Below are 18650 nucleotides of genomic sequence, written 5' to 3' on the forward strand. Positions count from 1 at the left end.
GTGTTATTCTTTTCTTCTTGATTATACAATGGCAGTGGAAGCTATTTAGCGAGAGGAAGGAAGCCGACGCTCTAATTTGAATTGTTAACTTATTGGTATTGCTTGCAATAAGCACTCGGATTGCTGCTTTTAAAAAATGTCAAAACACAAGACTTTGTCAAAAAAAAAGAGGGGGCCGCTTGACATTTTGACCTGTGCTCTGCGGATGGAAGTGGCTGTCAAAGCAGAGCTGTCAAGTCCCAATGTAGGTGCTGTTCTCTTATTGACCACGTTCTAGCGAGCAGACAGTTGTCTCTGGGGGGATTCCTCCAGGCATAATCAAATCAAAAACCCGGAAAATTAACAGAAACAGGAAATAGGAAACAGTATGGGCAATTAGGTGGGCATTTCCCCTCAAAGTCATACAAAAAAAAAAGAGCCCAAAATAATTTCAATGTAAGCGAAGTGAGTGCCTCCCCTTCTTTCTTTTTTTTTTTTAATTTGAGCGTTCTTTTTTGTGTGGTTGCCTATTAGCGCTTAATTGAGAGAGTCCTGGGATAAGCTGTGGAAGAATGCGAGTACTGTCCAAGCCGTGGCACGGTCCCAACAGACGGGGGGGGGGAAGGAGGGGCGCAGGAGGGTACGCGCTCACCCCTGCCCCCACCTCTCTCCTCTCTCTCTCTCATTTTTTTTTCTCCTCCTATACAAGAGCAATACAGTAAAGTCCACCAAACCGAATACTTAATTTATTTGACGAGCCAAGGAAAATTGTTTGCTGTTCGGTTTTTTCTCTCCCCCCCCCTGTGAATCTTCCTCTCTCTCCTCCCAGCACTGCTACATCTTTGTTCCATTCCCTCGACGGCTTGTTCACTTACTTTCCGTTTGACGTTCATTTGTAACAACTTCAAAACACGCTGGCACAGAATACACAGACAGATGTTAGCGATGAAATATTTATCCCATAAATTGTAACCTGGATTCCTCACTTGCCTTGTGAGCTTAGCCAACACGTCTATTATTAATGATGAATGGGCTTCTTTTTTTTTTTTGTCAGCTCTATGTTGATTTGTAAAATAGCTGTATGAGTGCTTTTCAGATTTTTTTTTCTCTGTTTGTTTTTTTATTTATTTCGGTGTAAGCATGTAGCAGATGATGCATGATGAATGATGCGGGCTGAAAACAGCAAGCTCAGGTCTGTTTTCACCCAATGAATCTTCATCTGAAATCCATCTTTATCTGCTCTCCGATGGTGATGACTGGCCATTTAAAGATACTCAGGCTGTCTGTTGAGACGGAGCCAGGAGCGTTTGAGCCTGAGCTGGGATCCAGGTTCCTCCCACTGCTTTGACACATAAATAAAAGAGAATAATAATGTTCAGCGGCTGCCTGAGCAGCATGCTAATATGGCTGAAAGTGCCCTTTAACCAATGCACCATATCAAAAGGTGGAAAATATGATCCTGAGAGGCATCTAACAGTCCGTGGAAAGCTGTAATCCCGCACAACTGGGACTCCTACAGTACTGCCTTATTTTATCTCCAGCTAAATAAAACCATTAGACTATAATGTCCATATCTGAAGCAAGCATGCAAAGTGAATCAATCTGTGTGAAACTATAAAAATCTCCAGGCACAAAAATGAGGATAAAAGTCCGTGTAGTGCACATAAATCCAACATGCATTGTTGTGATGACGATTTGTTTTAAGCCAACCCCTCAGACTTTTTTTTCCATTAAGTGGTGAATAAAACAGGGATGGTGGGAAATTCAGAGGGTGAGATTAATTGGCATGCAAGCAGAGTAACTGTCCACAGTCTGCCGATCACAGGGCTAGCCAAGCATGACAAGCATAGCCTATCTTCTACTTTTCATTAGGCCACGGACGGGGCCAGCCACAAGCTTTATGCTAAACAGGGTTGATACGGCTGTCTCAGTCTCCCAAATACCTTTACCCCCTCAAAACAAAACAACAGGATACGTACCGACAAAACCAAACAATGTCAGGGGAAAAAAAAAAAAAGAGAGAAAGAAAAAGAGACGGTTCTTGCATGAAGTCTGTCATGCAAATAAAAGGAATGAATAGCTGGAGGGGAAATAAGGAGGAAGTGTGGTATCAGAAGTCGACTTGATGCGGGGAATCAATGAATAACTGTCTGTGTATGATTAACTAGGCCTTTATTCTGGAAGCGTGCCTGCTCAATTTTCAAAATGTACATTTCATTTATTGGGATCCATTGCGGGGTGTTGGCAGAATTATGATTTGTATACGCAACAGTGGTAAACTAATTAAAATATAAACTAGGCTGAGTTGTTTTTGTTGTATGTTCCAACCATGACTTGAAAACAAACAGCAAATAAATAGGTTCAGTGTACCTTGGAGTATTGATAGTCCGTCTTTGTGTCTGCCTATGTGTGTGTGTGTGTGTGTGTGTGTGTGTGTGCGTGTGTGTGAGTGTGCACATCCCCGTTCTGTTGGTGTAAACTCCAAAAGCCTCTTCTCCTCCCTGTTTAAAATTCATATCAAAAGTGTATCTCAGCAGATTGGTGCTTTAGTTCTACTGGATTCTGTCTCCTAATGTCAGAGCACTTTGGAGGCAAAAAACAACAACATTTTGAACACTTAAATTTCAACAAGCGGAACACATGTAAGGTCAAAAGTGGTTCGGATGAAAAATGAACTTGAAATTGGAAGGAAAACAAGCAAAGTTCCCATAATGTTTGGATATATTTTTAGATGCGTTCTTAAAGAGATGAGGACCTTGGCTACAGCTGCCATCTATCTGCGATAGTGATGCCAGAGTAAGGAAAAACTCTTGAGTCATCGTGCTGTTTTGGTTTATCACTGTGTGTGTTTTCTATTCGTCCTTGGCTAGGATGAAATTAGGGAATTTAAAGTGTAAAAACCTAAAAGCGATGACTCAAGCAAGTCACTGTGCCCGGTCAAGATACAGTTTGACACATAATCCCCTGCAAAATGGTGAAACATGGTTTTTGTACAGATATAAGATTGTACTTAGTGAGCTTTAGAGGTGCTGGTAGGCAGATTTTATGGCCTTCACACAGAGCCAGACTATAGCTGTTTCCCCCAGTTTCCAGTCTCTATGCTAGGCTAAGCTAGCCAACTGCTGGCTCTAGCTTCATATTTAGCGTACAGACATGAGAGTGACATTGATTTTCTCATCTAACTCTCAAGAAAGCCATAAAGATTATTTCCCAAATAATACTGTTTTATGTACTACTTTCTTCACTGCTTTACTTACAATAGCAACAGACAAAGTGGTACTATTAGCATTTAGCTGTATTTTAGCATTAGTTTTATTAGCGTTTCCTGTTTCTAGGCCTAATGCTAAGCTAAGCTAACTGACTGCAGCCTTACTGACATAAGAGAGGTAACCATGGCTTAATATTTCTAGACATTTATGATATGTTTTAAAAGTCAATTTTAGACTGATATATTAAGGTCCGTAGGCTACAAATATGATTAATTTGTGAGAAACTAATGAAAACAATTCAGGATATATTAAATCACTACTGGCTGTGATTTCTTGTTCAGATGTCATTTGGAACTGACCGCAGAAACAAGGGAACAAGTCTTCGTAATTTTAACTTCCCCCTCTCTTATCTTTTGCTTCCATGTTTGCAGAACCGAAAGTCCTCTTTACTCATGTAAAGGAGGTGACCGGAGCTCGGCACAGGGACAAAACAATAGTATGCCCTCATGGTGAAGTGGATATGAGTGATTACAGTCCTAACCATCACCACAGTGACCTGGTTTATGGAAATCACCTCTCCGCTGAGCAGACGCCTCCAGCTCATCATAGGGGAATTTTTCAGAGGCACTCAAAGGCCAAGAGTAATATCAGCAGAGGAGCGGGAGGGGAGGGATGTCATCACCTCCTCTGTTTGTCTGGTCTGGTGTCTGTTCAAAAGTACTACAGGATGCTTATGGTTTGGACTGAGAGTGGATCTGGAGAGCTATATTGAAAAACACCATTAAAACCATGATGACGGTGGATTATTGTCATTGAAAAGGCTGCTGGTCTAAAATTACATGAATGGGCTCTAAGCCCAAGAGTGGGGCAGCCCTGAGGCTACGACAGGTTGTTGCTCTTTTTGTTTTGCTCAGTGTTGACATCAGTTGGACATGGGTGGGCAAGCATTTCCTAGAGGGCGGGTGGGAACACATTATTTTGATAGTGACCCCTCCCTTCGCTCAAGTGACAAAACGTCCAATTTCTGCCCGAGTGTATTCTTCAGCCAAGCATGTGAGGCTGCATTCACAGCCACGGAGTGTTCATAATGTGCCAAACAATTATGTCACAGTCTTTGGCCTCCCATGTGAGAAAGTTAGCCCTCCCTCCTCTGCTGTGTTACAGTATGCAAATGGGAAAAAAGGCTAAAGTCTGAGAACTAGATCTTATGGAGCAGGGCCAGGCTACTGTTCTGAGGCAAAGTGAATGGCATCTGTAAGCGTTTATGGGAGGGGGGTGAACGTGGATGTGAATTAGAGCAGTATTCCATGGGAAATAAATTGGGGATAAAAGGGGCAGCCTTTTTGTTGAGGGAGGGACGGTGGATGCTGGCATGTTGGCACCCATAAAGAACTGATGTTTTAAAATTTCTCAAGCTACAGAAGGTAATCTACGCCAGCTATTTTTCACCTCATGCATTTGTGAGTGCCGGCCCTCAAAATAGCATAGTGGGAATAAAAGATGAGAATGCGGAACCACAGTGAAATCTGTTGGGTGACAAAAGCTGGAAGATCTAAAGGGCTGAAACTTGCAACCACAGGTTTGCGGTGGGAAATGTACTTTTTAGATGTTTCCTGTTTCTTTTGGCGAGAACACTTGCTAAAAAAAAAAAAAAAAGACAGAGAATGTGTGATGAAGAGAAAAAAAAAAGTATGATTTTGAAGAAACAGAGCGTTAATTAAATTGCCTAATCATGTATCATTGATTTTTTTTTTTTTTTCCTTCTTTCCCACCAACAACCTTCATCCTTCTGCCATAAATTACTGGCATTATTTATGTTGCATCAACAAAGGCTTGTGGGAGATTGTAAAAACTGCGATGGGGTCAAAGCGTCCTCCGTGCTCTATAAATTATGCGTCCGGTGCATGTTTAATCACATGAAGCACAATGCTGGCGCACAAACCCTGGCCTGACCTTCTCATAATTAAAATGCAAAGTAACCTGTTGCCTGTCTGCTACAGTGATTGGACGTGACGCGCTGCAGTCAGTCAGCCTCTCTGCCTCTTGGTTACGTACCAAACCTCATACCATCCAGACGACGCACAGAGCTGGTATGTTAGTTTGGTTGCATCCTACCTTCCTTGATCATTTCAGTTTTTTAGATTTTAAGATCACGGACAGTTTCAAAAGAGTCAATCTGAGATAATTATGGAAAGACAATTAATTTCTGTTATCACATGCAGTAGTCAACTTCTGTTGGGAAGAAAAACAAATTCCATCTATAAAAATAGAGGAATGTTACAGTTTGAAAGCTTTTTATCATCTAAATGTCAACTTGTCGAGAAGTAAAGTTAAACAGCTTGGTTTTAGCTTGATGATAAACCCTGGAAGCATGAAAATCACCAAAATTGGACATTTTAGGTTCCCACATAACTGCTGCATCATGTGTGCTCTCTGTGTCAGCTATTTTCCAAGCTGACTGTAGTACCAAAAGGCTACTTGCTTCCCAGAGAGTAGCTACTATTATCCTCAATGTCGATCCAGGGTTATGGAACCTTTTAGCATTCCTAAGTCTCGTCTCAGAAGTGTTATGCATCAGCAGCCAGAGGACCCCCTTGACCCACAGAATAAGCTAGCAAAACAAAACAATTGCTTTAATAATTGGAGGACAGATGTCTTTTTTTCCACAGGGAGCTGCAATTAATCTTTGAAATATGCAAGATAACATGTCAGCTGAAAATAGAAAGCTCATGCCCTTTCTATCTTTTATTTTTTCCCAATGTGGCTGTGAAGATCATTTGCATATGTGTAACCTACAATAGAGAGCAGTGAACTGCTGAAAATGTAGCGCTAATACAGACTTATGTGAATTTATGCTACAGTGTAATATGAGGAATTTAAAAATGCAATTAACGCACAGGAACATTTTCACAAACTACATCAAAAGTTCATAAGTTTAGGTTTTGCAAATGGGATCATTTCACTACATTCACTTTACACACTGTTTAGCATGTACATCAATCCGCCGCCTTCTATACAAGCGGCAACTTCTTTTTTTTTATCTCCCCTCTTCCTCGTCACATGCTACAGCATTTCCTATATGCTCCTCACTTTTTTCAGTTGATAATTAATTAGTGTGACCAAAAATTAATTAGGGTCTAGTCCAAAGAATGCTAGTGCGCGTTGCAGAATTAATTCCTGAGATGGAGGTAGAGAGGCAGATTAATATTCTGCTTGAGCGTTACTGTTCGCTTGTGCCCTCAGGTTTTAATGAGAGATGATTAAGTGAAATGTAAATATCAAACATATAAAACCTGGTGACTGACTTAACATGACCACATTTACATACATGGTGAGAAGAAAGCACACAGTCATTTAACAAAGTTAATTCTTCTACAGGCAAATGATTTCAAGACTTGTTATCAGTGATACTCTGTATCAGCAGTAACACGATAACTTGCAGTTACAGTTTGTGTAGTTATGATTAATGTTTGGGATTATTTGGAAATTCACTCGTACTGGTAGCTTGATGGAGGGTTGATAGCAGTTTCTTGTCTGTGTGTTCGGAGGTTAGACTGCTGCCAGATGTGGTAGCTTGGTGCTGGGGTGGGAGATGTGTGGAAGCAGTTAGCTTCTACCAAAAGTGAAGAAATGTGTCCCCTGATCACTCAGAAGTTGTCTTGTTTACATGTACTTTGTCTTCTTTCCTTCCAGCTGGCCACTGCTAGTTTTGCTTTAATTCAGTTGGTAAGCTTTCAGTTGAGGACAGGACTAGTCTAAAGAGCTGCATGTGTTCAGTCATTGTTACAAAGAGCCTGTGGCTGGGGTGTGACTTCGTTTTTATTTTGTTTTTTTATCTTAACCCTCCCCTGAGCTACAAATATTTTCCTTGAGCCTCCCTGAGTGACGGGGGGGGGCATGCATGACCCTCCCTCCACTATAAATAACCATATTTTATTATATTCACACCAAAGGTAGGTAATATCGGAAAGAATAAAAAGCAAAGGCTGACCTTTTCCAATCATTACGTTTAACAGAACCGTGACTCTTAAACCTTGGCCCTCTGACCTCCCTTCCCTCGTCGGGGAAAAAAAGCAAACTAGCAGGCCAACTTACTGTGTCCTCTCCTATAATAGTGCAAAAGTTACATATGACAATTCCAGCTCTGAAACAAAAATAAGACGCTAACTTAGTCCAACCAATGTCACGAGCAAACAGCACGGAGGGAGTGACAGTTATCACCAAAACAAATAACGTCTTAAGCAAAATGCAAATCCTCCTCACAAATAATCACATCATCACACAAGCTGTGTGCACTTCATCAGAATATGGGTGCATGACAGCAACCCTCCTACCACACAAAACCAACATCTGATAAGCCTCTCTCTCTCTCTCTCTCTCTCTCACACACACACACACACACACACACACACACACACACAACATTAGCAACATGTGCATATTAATGACCGTTTTCCCAAATATACTGTAACATACAACAGTGGCGCAGCGGCCAGAATAATATCAGCTGGCTCGGCGGCCATTATTAGATTTTAAAAACTTACCCTTTGATGATCACATTCACGAAAGTTGCTTGTAAAGGAAATCCTGGAGTTGAAGAAATCCTTGGTTTTCTGCACCAAATGAGCTCTGGTGTAGGTCTTCCTTTGCCGATTAACTCCAACTTTTCATGAAAAGTTAATCCTGAAAAAGGCATGGATAATCCTCACTAGCCATGGTGACTCCTGGTTTGTTTCGTTTTTTCCCGCTAGTTTGTGATTGGGTCCGCTCCATTTCAGTCTGTCGGCGCACCGCTTCATCTAACTGCGAAGGGCGGGAAAACTGTTTAAACGGAGAGTAGTCTGTCAACCAGCGGCAGCAACCATGTAATTGTCAGCTGATAAAACAACCATGTCGGCCTACAGGGCAAAAGCTATGGTAGTTCTATAGTCCTAGCTGACAAATAATTGCCAGCATGGACAGTAATGTTCACAATATGTTTTTATGTAAGCCTGAATGATATTCATCGGTTCTCTGTCTTAACAATCTTCTTTGACTTGTTTGTGTTAGTATGGGCCATGTAGTCGTGGTGACGTAAACGACGCTCTCGACGCTGAAATATGGCGGCGGATCCGGACGACAACCGTTCAACAGTGTGCAGACTCTGCCTACTCGGCATAGCACAGGTGTACCGGCGCGTTAATAGTGCGACCCATTCACAGCTCACAGCAGATTAAATTGCCGTTAATTAGCGACAACAAATCCCGCCCATTTAGAGGGAGAGTATGGTTATGATTGGTCAATTTTACTGTCATTTGAATTACTCGGCCCTCTGAAGATAATAGCTGGACCACCAATCACAGAGCTGAAAGAAGCATGTTGTTCCCAACAACGGTGGAGGCGCAAAATTCTGATAGGCTGACAAAAGGGGATCCTCTTTCATTTAACCCTTCATATTCCAAGACAAAATGAATAGGCAGGTTTGAATGGTTTATTTCCTCAGAAACGTTTTCTGAGTCTCGTCACCAGACAATGACAAAACACGTATTTTGAAAAGAGTATTTAAAAAAAATTGATGGGCCTCCCCCTTTAGCACCAACCCCTCCCTCTCATAAAAATGAACAGTCCCTAAGCTAACGTTAGCTGCTTGTTGAACCAAAATGTCTTGTTTTCAGTTAAATTGAATCAAAATGAAAACAGAATATGTGACATGTGGGTTAAGTTGAGTAATTACTGTAGTAAATTGGTAACTTTCTAAATGAGTAATGTGTACGGAGTGATACCGGGGAACATTGTAGTACTATATCAGCTTACAGATGTTATTTTGCCTAAAAAACATGCAGATTAGGTGAATTTGAAACTGTTAACTCTGTGTGATTTTGGGCTGTCCCAGACGAAAGATGACCAATGTGAGAGATGTTCAAAGATGGCCGTTGTGTCGGTCTTGCGACCAAAGATATCCTGGCACAAAATTCTGACAGCGTCAGAAACTTAGGATAACCATCTCACAGTGTTACTGCTGCTACGACATACAGCTTCTAACCAACCAATAGCAATGCAGCATGAAATATCGCACTGATGGAAAGTAAAACAAGCAAAACGAAATGTTTGGGATTCCAAAAAAGAAGAAAATCTTGTTGAGTTGTGGCAGCAGGAGCCTTGTTTGTATGATGTGTCCTCCAGCTGTTATCATGACTGCGCCAAGAAAGGCGTAGCATGGAAAGCTCAATTCTTGCTTAGCTTCATTGTTCCTATAGTGGCTCAGATGGTTCAGTAGGTGCGATCATCGTACAGTCTACATACATCCGAATTGAAGTTCTATCCAAGTTTATTAGATCCATGTCGCACAGTGTGTCTTGCAATAAACTTATAAATTGCTGAAAAGTCAGTCTGTAGGTTCCATTAATTGCATGTACATGTGAATTTGTCTGTAAATACATATTATGCAGCTAGTCACTAAACTAACATTAGCTATTAATGGTAGCTAGAGTGTATCCTGTGTGTTTAATGTTTTTTTAAGCCTGTCTTATTTATTTTATCATGTAATTTGTAAAGCGTCTTGTCCAACTGTCCATGAAGTGTGCTATATAGATAAATTGCCTTCCCTTGTCAATCTTACTTTTCACCTGAAACCTGACAGGCTCCACACCCCCGCAACCCTGGACATGATAATCATACAGATGGATGTAAAAACTGCACTACTACTTGATTTTCTTGATTTCTAAGACACAGATGAAGTGGATAGATCTGGTCTTAGAAGCTAAAAGTAATACAGCTTGCGTGCTACGGCCTCATCCTTTCATACAATAATCGTGATTTGAGCAAAGCGGAATGCATAACAGTTTGAAGTGAAAATATTCACAAAGTGTGAAATTAAAATACATCTTGTCAGGAGGCTATCGCCATCTCTCATGCTGCTTGCTTTCTTTCTTCTTCTCTCTGCCAGGCATAACACACAGTCAGGAGGCAGTTGTCATGGTGATTAATGCAAATGCACACTGTTAACCTGTAGAGGAGAGAAGGGGACTTCTCTCATCTCTCTCATTCTCGCATCTCAGACCTTGACTTCAACTAGTAAGTGTCTCTGCTCACTACCTATATAATAGCAGTAGAAATTGAAAATCATAGCAGCTTTTATAAAGCCTGACATCTCGCTTAGATGTTGTAAATGAAATCCCTGCCCTTCAGATTATGGATTGGCTGCGTGGATTTGTCGGAAACACTGTAAGCTTTGTGAAAACTGTGGGATGAAAACAGAGCCTTTCAGACGTAAGAAGGGACAATGCAGTTATTTTGGTCCACGTGCTGACACTGATATGAAGCAACATAGCAACAAGTGGCTTAGAATGACAGCCAATGCCATGACAGTACCATAACAACTGGGATCATTAGTGTACATAAACTGCCGAAGCATTGCATCTATAGTTCTGAAAGCAATGTGACCTACCAAGAATGCCTTAATGAGAGTGGGAAAGGGCAGTGACAAAAACATCATTACACCAGGGACCATTATATGGGAATGTGCACACTCGCCTGTCCTCACCTCTTCTTGACCGTTCGACCCCTGGATCCAGAGGCTAACTGTGTATTTTGGTCCATCCTCCTGAGTGCACCGCTGCTGTCTGCCGGAGTGACACAAGCCAGAGACTCGGAGAGTGAATCTAATTACAGAGACAATTATGACTGTGACCCAGTTCGACCCGGATTTGTATTCAAATGGACTCATTTACCTTGAGCTTTGCAGATGCATCTTCTGAGGACCGAGTGTGAACCCAGAGACTCCTCTGTCACTCTGTCTCTTTGTCTCTATTACAGTACACACACAAGTGCTCGCAACTGCACGCACGCACACACATACACACACATACAGTACGTTATTATCATTGAAGTATATGATTATTTGTCAGCTGAATGCGTTATGGTTTTCGTTTTTTCATTAATTGATTTAAAATGATCCATATAATCTAACCAGAAGGTCTCCATTAGAGCTGGGTGATAATTCAATGTTATAGTTCATCGACTGTCAGCAGAATCATATTGGGGTGATATGACCTTATTACACATTTCTGTTCAAATCAATGATTCATAACAAGTTGTAACTCAAGAACAGACAAAATTACATATTGTAATCTTTTTTTTTAAGCAGGCATTCATACTAAAAACGATCATTTTCAGTATGTGCTGCATTGAAAGGGCATGTGTTATTTCACACTGCACTGCTTGTTTATATGATACAGGATGATACAGGATTTTGCAGCTGTGGAAAGTTATCTCAGCAACAATCATCTGCAACTGTATCCTCCATTTCAGTGGAATACACCATTTCTGTTGTGTGTGAATGTGTGGTTGTCCAGCTCTTTGCCGGATTATGTTGCAGGAAAAGCTGAGTCAGGTTCAACTTTTTCGCCAGACAATCGTACGTTTCTTTAATTATGCGGTGCCACTCCCAATGTGTGGGCCCACTGAAAAGAATGAGGTGCCTGTGTCTTTGTTCATTGTTTGTTCATTGCATACATTTGCCATATTGATGAGGATTTCAACTATATCACCCAGCCCTACTCCATTCACATTGACAATGATATGGTAACATGCTAAAATATTAATAAATAATCTTTTAGAAAATATGCTACATTGTGTATAGACAGATTAGTTTCTTTGTACAGATCTCATTAGTGGAATTAAATCGCACTGGGCGGACCCAAACAGCTACATTAGGCTGAATTACCAAACGATCAAAGTGGGCACTGCTGCCCCACACCCTCAGGGCCCCCAAAGACCCCATATTCAAAGTTTGTAGTCATCTGAACTGCTGTTCATATAGCTTTTCAAAAGCCCCGGCATCCACTTGAGTCTACGTTCTCCTAAAGGGTAAGTTAGTGTCATCAGTCCTCACTCCCTCCTGCTGTGCTGAGCTTCATTGTTGGGAGTGATGCAATTACCACAAACAGGTGGTCAATAGTGATCATTTTCACCCTGGAGCCCCCTAGTACATTAATCTGGCCATGCAACCACAGCTAACTGACAGTGTAGTAGTTCTGCTCAATTTATATACAGTATATATTTGTAAGTAGCATGAAATGATGATTTTCTCTCATTCATGATGTGCTGACATGAGTACATCCACAGATATCTGCAGGCTACTACGGCCGGTTTGTGTTTGAGTGTCCAGAGAAGTTGTGTTTTTATTCGTCACACTGTAATCCTTGCACTGAAAGCTTGCACTTATGAAGTCACCTTTGCTACTTTGCATAGGACTTAGACGTGTTCACTAGTTCACCATGCGTTCTGTAACAAGGTCATGCTTGACGACATCAACTAGCAGAGGTTTTCTGGTAAACCCCCCGCTGGCTGCTACATTGTGTCATCCACAAATCTCTCACAGAGCTGTTGCTTCTTTTTGGGGAGAGTTGGACTCTTTCTAAGGATTGCATCTCAATTTTCAAAAGAACTGATGCTCTTACAGTAAAGCATCAGTCATGACTGAAATTAATCTGAGTTGAAAGGCAAAAAGAACTGCAGCTCTTAGTATTTATGGGGATTAAGTACAAAACAGAACACACAAAAAAAACAAAAAAACATCTAATCTGGCACACTTTGTTGTGGGCAATGTTCTTAGATCCTGTCTCATTTCTTCTGCTAATTGCAACATGGTAATTAGGTGTCGAATCTAATTTACTATGGGGGTTCGTTTAAGGAAATATGCATTATTTAAGGAGGGATTCAACAAGGGGGAGTGATATTAGGATAGAGGGATAACAATAGTGCTGATGATACTTGAGTTTTTGATGATAAAAGTGTGGATTGAAATGGGAATGACAATGTAGAGAAGACTGATAGCGGCAATGATGATGATGATGATGATGGGGATGGTGATGATGGTGATTATGGCACGGTGGTGGCGTCTGCGGTTGTGGTGCTTGCAAGCCAGGAACATAAAGGAGGGTCAGTGACCTCTGATTTCAGTCCTATTTCCCCTACGAGCCAAAGTCCTAATAGACTCCATTAACAGAAAGGGAGGGAGAGAGAGAGAGAGAGAAAGCCCTGACGCTGGTGCTTTCAGAGTAAAGTCTGCATATGTGATGACTTGCAGTCTGGCTGGCTGAATGAACCAGGCTCAGAGCCTGATAACCTCCTCTTTCCTTATTATTTCCCCTCATTTAACTCACTGTGTGCCTCCATCACAGTCCATTTTCTCGCGCGCGTGTGTGTGTGTATGTGTGTGTGTGTGTGTGTGTGTGTGTGACTCAGGCGAGGCAATCTCTCATTCCTGCTGCTCTGTTATTTCACAGCAATTTTGGATAATGATTTATTTTACTATCCACATTTGGAAGGCCTTTCGCTTGAAAGGAAATGATAAAATAGTAATCCCTTTGCAATTATGTAGTGAGAGATAGTCACATTCATTGAGATTCACTGATACAACTGACGTGGTCGTACGACAGCTTTGAAATGATTGTGAGTAACATGCTCATTCTTCTTCAGTGTTACCGGCTCAGTACATCACATGAAAACAAACATGCTTTTAAAATACGCTGTAAATACAAGAGTTATTTCACGACTGATGTAAAGAATAATGGTGATGCTGGTGCTGAGATATGTTATCCTACAAATAAGTATAAATTCAGTTGATATTACTGACATTAAATGGTTCATATTCCTGGCAAATTGGCATTTAATCAAATTACCACAAGCCCTACATTCAACATTTTACTTGAGTATAAGTGCAGACGTATTAGCAGTAAAATATACTTAAAGAATCAAAAGTATGCAGAAAGGTCCTTTTCAGATCTTCATATTATACAGTGGATTATTATTACTACCGCATTAACATATAAGCAACATAGCACTTAATATAGTGTTGTGTATTGATATTTTCATCTCTAACAATGCATCATATTTGTAAGATGATGATATGTTTTGTACTAAAATTTGATCAGTGAAGTAACTATAGTTTTCAAATAAATGTATTAGAGTAAAAAGTACAGTATCTCACTCATACAAATTTAGTAGGTTAGAAGTATCAAATAGTATAGAATGAAAATACAGCAATGTACCTCAAAATTCTGCAATAATGATTTTCATACAGTCCCTTGAAGTATAAAGTACTGAAGAAAAATGTCCCCTGTGACTGATGTTATTTTATATTGTATTATTAGATTGTTAATACTGATGCATCAGATGAAGATTGATTTAACTACTTTATATATAGTTTGGTTTAATCCAGTGGTTCCTAATCTATGTTAGCTCTGTTAGCTCCAAAGGGTCACAAGATAAATCTGGATACTTTTTTTTTTTTTTACTTTTCTCAATTTTTTGCTTTCTTTGTTTAAGGTGAGGTAAATCACATTACGCCAATTTTAACCAAATCATCTGAGACATTTAAAGGAGAAATCACTCTTTGGTACAATGCATTGTCTTTTATAAACTCATCATATGTTCTTTTTTCTTTAATATAAAATCTTAATCTGTTAAATAACTAGTAACTGTAGCTGTTCAGTAAATGTGGTGGAGTCAAAAGTACAAAATTTGCTCTGAGGTTGTGTCTAAGTATAAAATAGCAGAAAATTTACCTTAAAACTGTACTTTGGCACAGTAGTTGAATAAAAGTACTTAGTTACCTTAGCAATTAGCAATTACATGCTGTCTTGACAAAAGCATGTTTGCACACCATAACTTCGTCATGAGACTTTAAGATCAGATCTTATCCATTCCCCTGAGACAATCAGAGAAGACGTGTGACGTCTTAAAGTGAGTAATTGTTTCCCATAATCCTTTGGGCTTTAGATTCAGTTACAATATCAATGTGGGAAAGCATGTGCAGGATGTGGACTCTGGACACTTCAAAGGAATTATACGATATCAGTGCCACATTTACGAGAAACATTATCCATGACGGTCCACTTCAGAAGAGGATGTTCCACTTCTCTGGCTAAAATGGGAGTCAGCTGCATGGGAATCAGACGCAACATGTGGCCAACCGTAGAGGTTAAAAACAAGAATACGGCCTTGTGAAGAGCAATATGAGCCTATGGGGGTTTTGTCTATGTGTAGGTCAAGTGAGTGATTTGGACACTCATAGCACTTGTCTGCTGGTTGCTCTTTAGCCATGCATTATGCATCACAGGTACATGTGAAGTTGACAAATCAAGTGGGGCAGCAGTTTTGAGAGATCAGGGAGCTGCAGCATTTGAGGCAAAAACAACGTTCTTCGCTTCACTCCAAAGCTGGGAGGGTCTCTAAAGCGAGCTTAATTATCAACTGCAGGCAAAGCTTCATTTATAAACCAAAGGGGCTTTTACTGGAAATCACAGGAGCTAATAAGTTGCCTGCCCATTCTAGGTCATCACCATAAGCAGGGGAACAGAGAAGAAATGTCTTATTTTAATCTTATTTTCTTATTAGTTTGTAACTTAAATTCAGCTCTTTGGTTTATCCACTGCTGTTTTGTATCATTATCTGTGTCAAGTAGAGTAATTATCTAACAAATGTATAAAAGCGGCTCTCTAATTAAATGCCATGGGCTGTAAGAGATGGCGATAAATTATTTATACTGCTTTGATGAGAGCTAGCTAGCTGTAAGGAGTGAGCAGTCAGTCGCTCTTGGAAATGAAACACTGCAGCAGGATTTTACAGAAACTTTTCTAGGGGGTGTTTGGAAGGAGGGAAAAAAAAAAAAAGCTAAATCTGAGTGTTGGTTACAGAGAGCGAGGTGCGTCAGGTTTCTGTGTTTAGCAACCAGTTATTTTCATGCTGGTATTTACAAGTCAGGGAGAGGTGAGGCCATTTAGAGCTTTCAGCAGCAGCAGCATTAGCAACAGCAGGTACAACTGTTCCATGTCCCCCTTGCACAATTTCCTACATCAAAGAATTTATACTGAATGAAGTGTTTGGTAAACATCCGTGTTTCTAATTCATTATTTAAGTGACAAATTTGAAATGTCAGATCTGTACCCTTGGTGCTCACACCCTGGCCCTAATCTAATTTTGTCCATATTACTGGAGGGCAGTGTGCAGTTGAAATGTAGCCATTCATCCTCTACAAGCTGCAAGCCTCCCACAGGCAAAAAGCTTTCACAATAATGAAGCATAACTGAGGAGAATCAACAAATGAGACAAAGGAAGCAAGCCAAAGTCAGATAAGAATTTCTTATTATTCCAATAAAAAATACATTCATACAGAAATATAACAATTTTGCAAAACAATTTCAAATAAAAATTTCATAAAGCATAAACATAACAATTTTACAAAAGTTGTTTTTTTTTCTTTTTATACAAAGATTCAGTTGAGAACAAAGAGCTGTGTGTGTGTGTGTGTGTGTGTGTGTGTGTGTGAGAGAGAGAGAGAGAGAGAGACAGAATAGTTGGGATAGTGGGATGAAAGAGATGATGGAAAGTGTAAAAGATGCGAGCAAACATGGGGCTAAATCAAGGCTCAATTACCACTTGAACAGTATCGGCTGCCGCTTTCACAGAATGGATGTTCCTTGCCTTTGCCCACAAAAGGCACTGCCAGCACTCCCAAATCTATTGCAGCAAGCAGTTTCAAGTTTGTACTCATCCTGCCTCTTTCACCCGCCGATCTGAAATCCATATGTCGTAGCATGCCGCGGTGCAACTTGCTGCAACATCGAATTCCTACAGCAAGGTCGCTGATCTGGAGTGGGTGGCACAGATCACTTTATCCTGAAGCAGTAATAGGCTTAATCCCTTGAATTATTTTGGTCTCCACCTTTTGTTAAGTATCCATCCCCCTTTGCCTCCACCTGCCCCCCTGAAAAATCTAACAAATTCAGATTCACCTTTAGGGGAGGTATGTTTTTTTTTTTTTTTGGCCAAATTTCCAAAGCGCACCGTCAATGGTTGATCTTTATCTCCTCCCGAGAGCCCCCGCCCCCTCACTCGCTCCTGTGGTTTTCATAATACTGTTGCATGTTGGCTAAAACAACGCTCCCCAGACAGGTCAATAACCAACCTACACAGTCAGCAGTCTGTGACAGATTCCATGCCAACAAAGCCTTTAGCAATTCATTACTGAGAGGCAGTACAAGGCGAGGCCTGTCCAACTGCAGCCTGTTAATTACAATAAATCTTTAGCTTTTTCTTCAGTCCCACTTGCAGGGAGGCAGCGACAAGCAGCGAGGGTGGGGGGGGAGGGGGGGAGGATGGTGTTGGGGTTTGGTGGTGGTGGTGGTGGCGGAGGGAGGGATACAAGGAAAAAGGAGCAGCACTGCACCTAAAAAAACCCATTTTTGTCTACCTAGTCTGGTTATTTTGTACCTTAGAGCTGTGTGTAATGGACTTCAGTACATACTACACAGTAGTTAATGTCTTTAATAAATGAATTTAAGTGCTCTAAACATACAGCATTTGTCTTATTTACATGATCTGACTTAATTGAATGTGACAAATCAACTTAATTGGTGCTCAAAAATGAAAAAAAAAGTCTGAGGAAAGGTATGTTTTCTGAACATTTGCATTTTAACATGATTATTCAGATGTGGATGTAGACAACTGTCTTTTAAGAGGCGCGAGAGCAAATATGTAATTGAGCCTTGATCAAGCTTGTCAAATCACCCATACAACAAATGTGACTTCCCGAGGGAGCGAACCACGACTACCACGAGGCTGAGTCACTTGCATAAGGCACCATTAAGGTCAACAGTGCATTATTAGATAGAAAGAAAGTACAAAAATCAAAAATTAGTCCTCAAGGCATAGGATGAATGAGAAAAAAAAAAGATTTGCAAGCAGTGGTGAAATCTCCAGCCAGATGAAAAACAGGAATGAGGGAAATGGATGAAATTGTGAAACTAAAAGAGGGAATCATCAAGGCTTTATGTACAATATTGTAACACTTAACCGTTCGCATTTTAGCTGCACTTTTATTGAAACTATTTGCAGTCCTGATTACAGTGGAAACAGGAAATGAACAAACCCTAGAACCATGCAACACCTGTCTATGATACTGAAGTTATAGTATAGTTGTGTTATACCTCTAAGCACACAGCTTATACAATTGGACTACAAATGAGCTTTGTAGCTTGTAAAAAAATAATAAACCAGGCTACATAACACATTGCACATTTAGTAGCTGCACCAAAAACACCAAAAAAAGCTCCTGTCATACGGTGACCGGGGGGAGTCTTGGTCCCTGGGTCACAGATCAGAAGGGTGATACGTCAAACCCTCTCTTTCTGGTCAAACCCAAGGCCTCAACAGCTTCAGAGAACCCCCAGTCTGGGTGCCAGACAGACAGGCAGGTAATCCTCACACTGCCACTGGGGAAACACTAATGGAATGTTTCCCCCAGAAACCCATTCAGTCCACAGCAACACTGGTACCAGCCCCAGACCATCCATCAATCCACCCATCCTCTCTTCTTCTCTCTTTCCAGGGGGGCCAGTCAGCCAGTCTCAGACATTCACAGTGCACACATGCTTACCTCAGACAGTTTTTCTTTTTGTAAAGTACCAGTGTATCTGC

The 18650-nt window shown here is 40.7% G+C and overlaps 1 protein-coding gene across 1 annotated transcript in view; it reads right to left on the minus strand.

Annotated features, from left to right (window-relative positions):
- Positions 1-8312, minus strand: part of adarb2 (adenosine deaminase RNA specific B2 (inactive)) — a 376810-nt gene extending 368498 nt beyond the window's left edge. The window contains exon 1 of the mRNA XM_067577592.1: positions 7733-8312. The gene's annotated coding sequence lies outside the window, so the exon portion shown is untranslated. The remainder of the gene's footprint in view (positions 1-7732) is intronic.
- Positions 8313-18650: the final 10338 nt, after the last annotated feature.

This window comes from Thunnus thynnus, chromosome 21 (assembly GCF_963924715.1).
Source record: "Thunnus thynnus chromosome 21, fThuThy2.1, whole genome shotgun sequence".
NCBI lineage: Eukaryota > Metazoa > Chordata > Actinopteri > Scombriformes > Scombridae > Thunnus > Thunnus thynnus.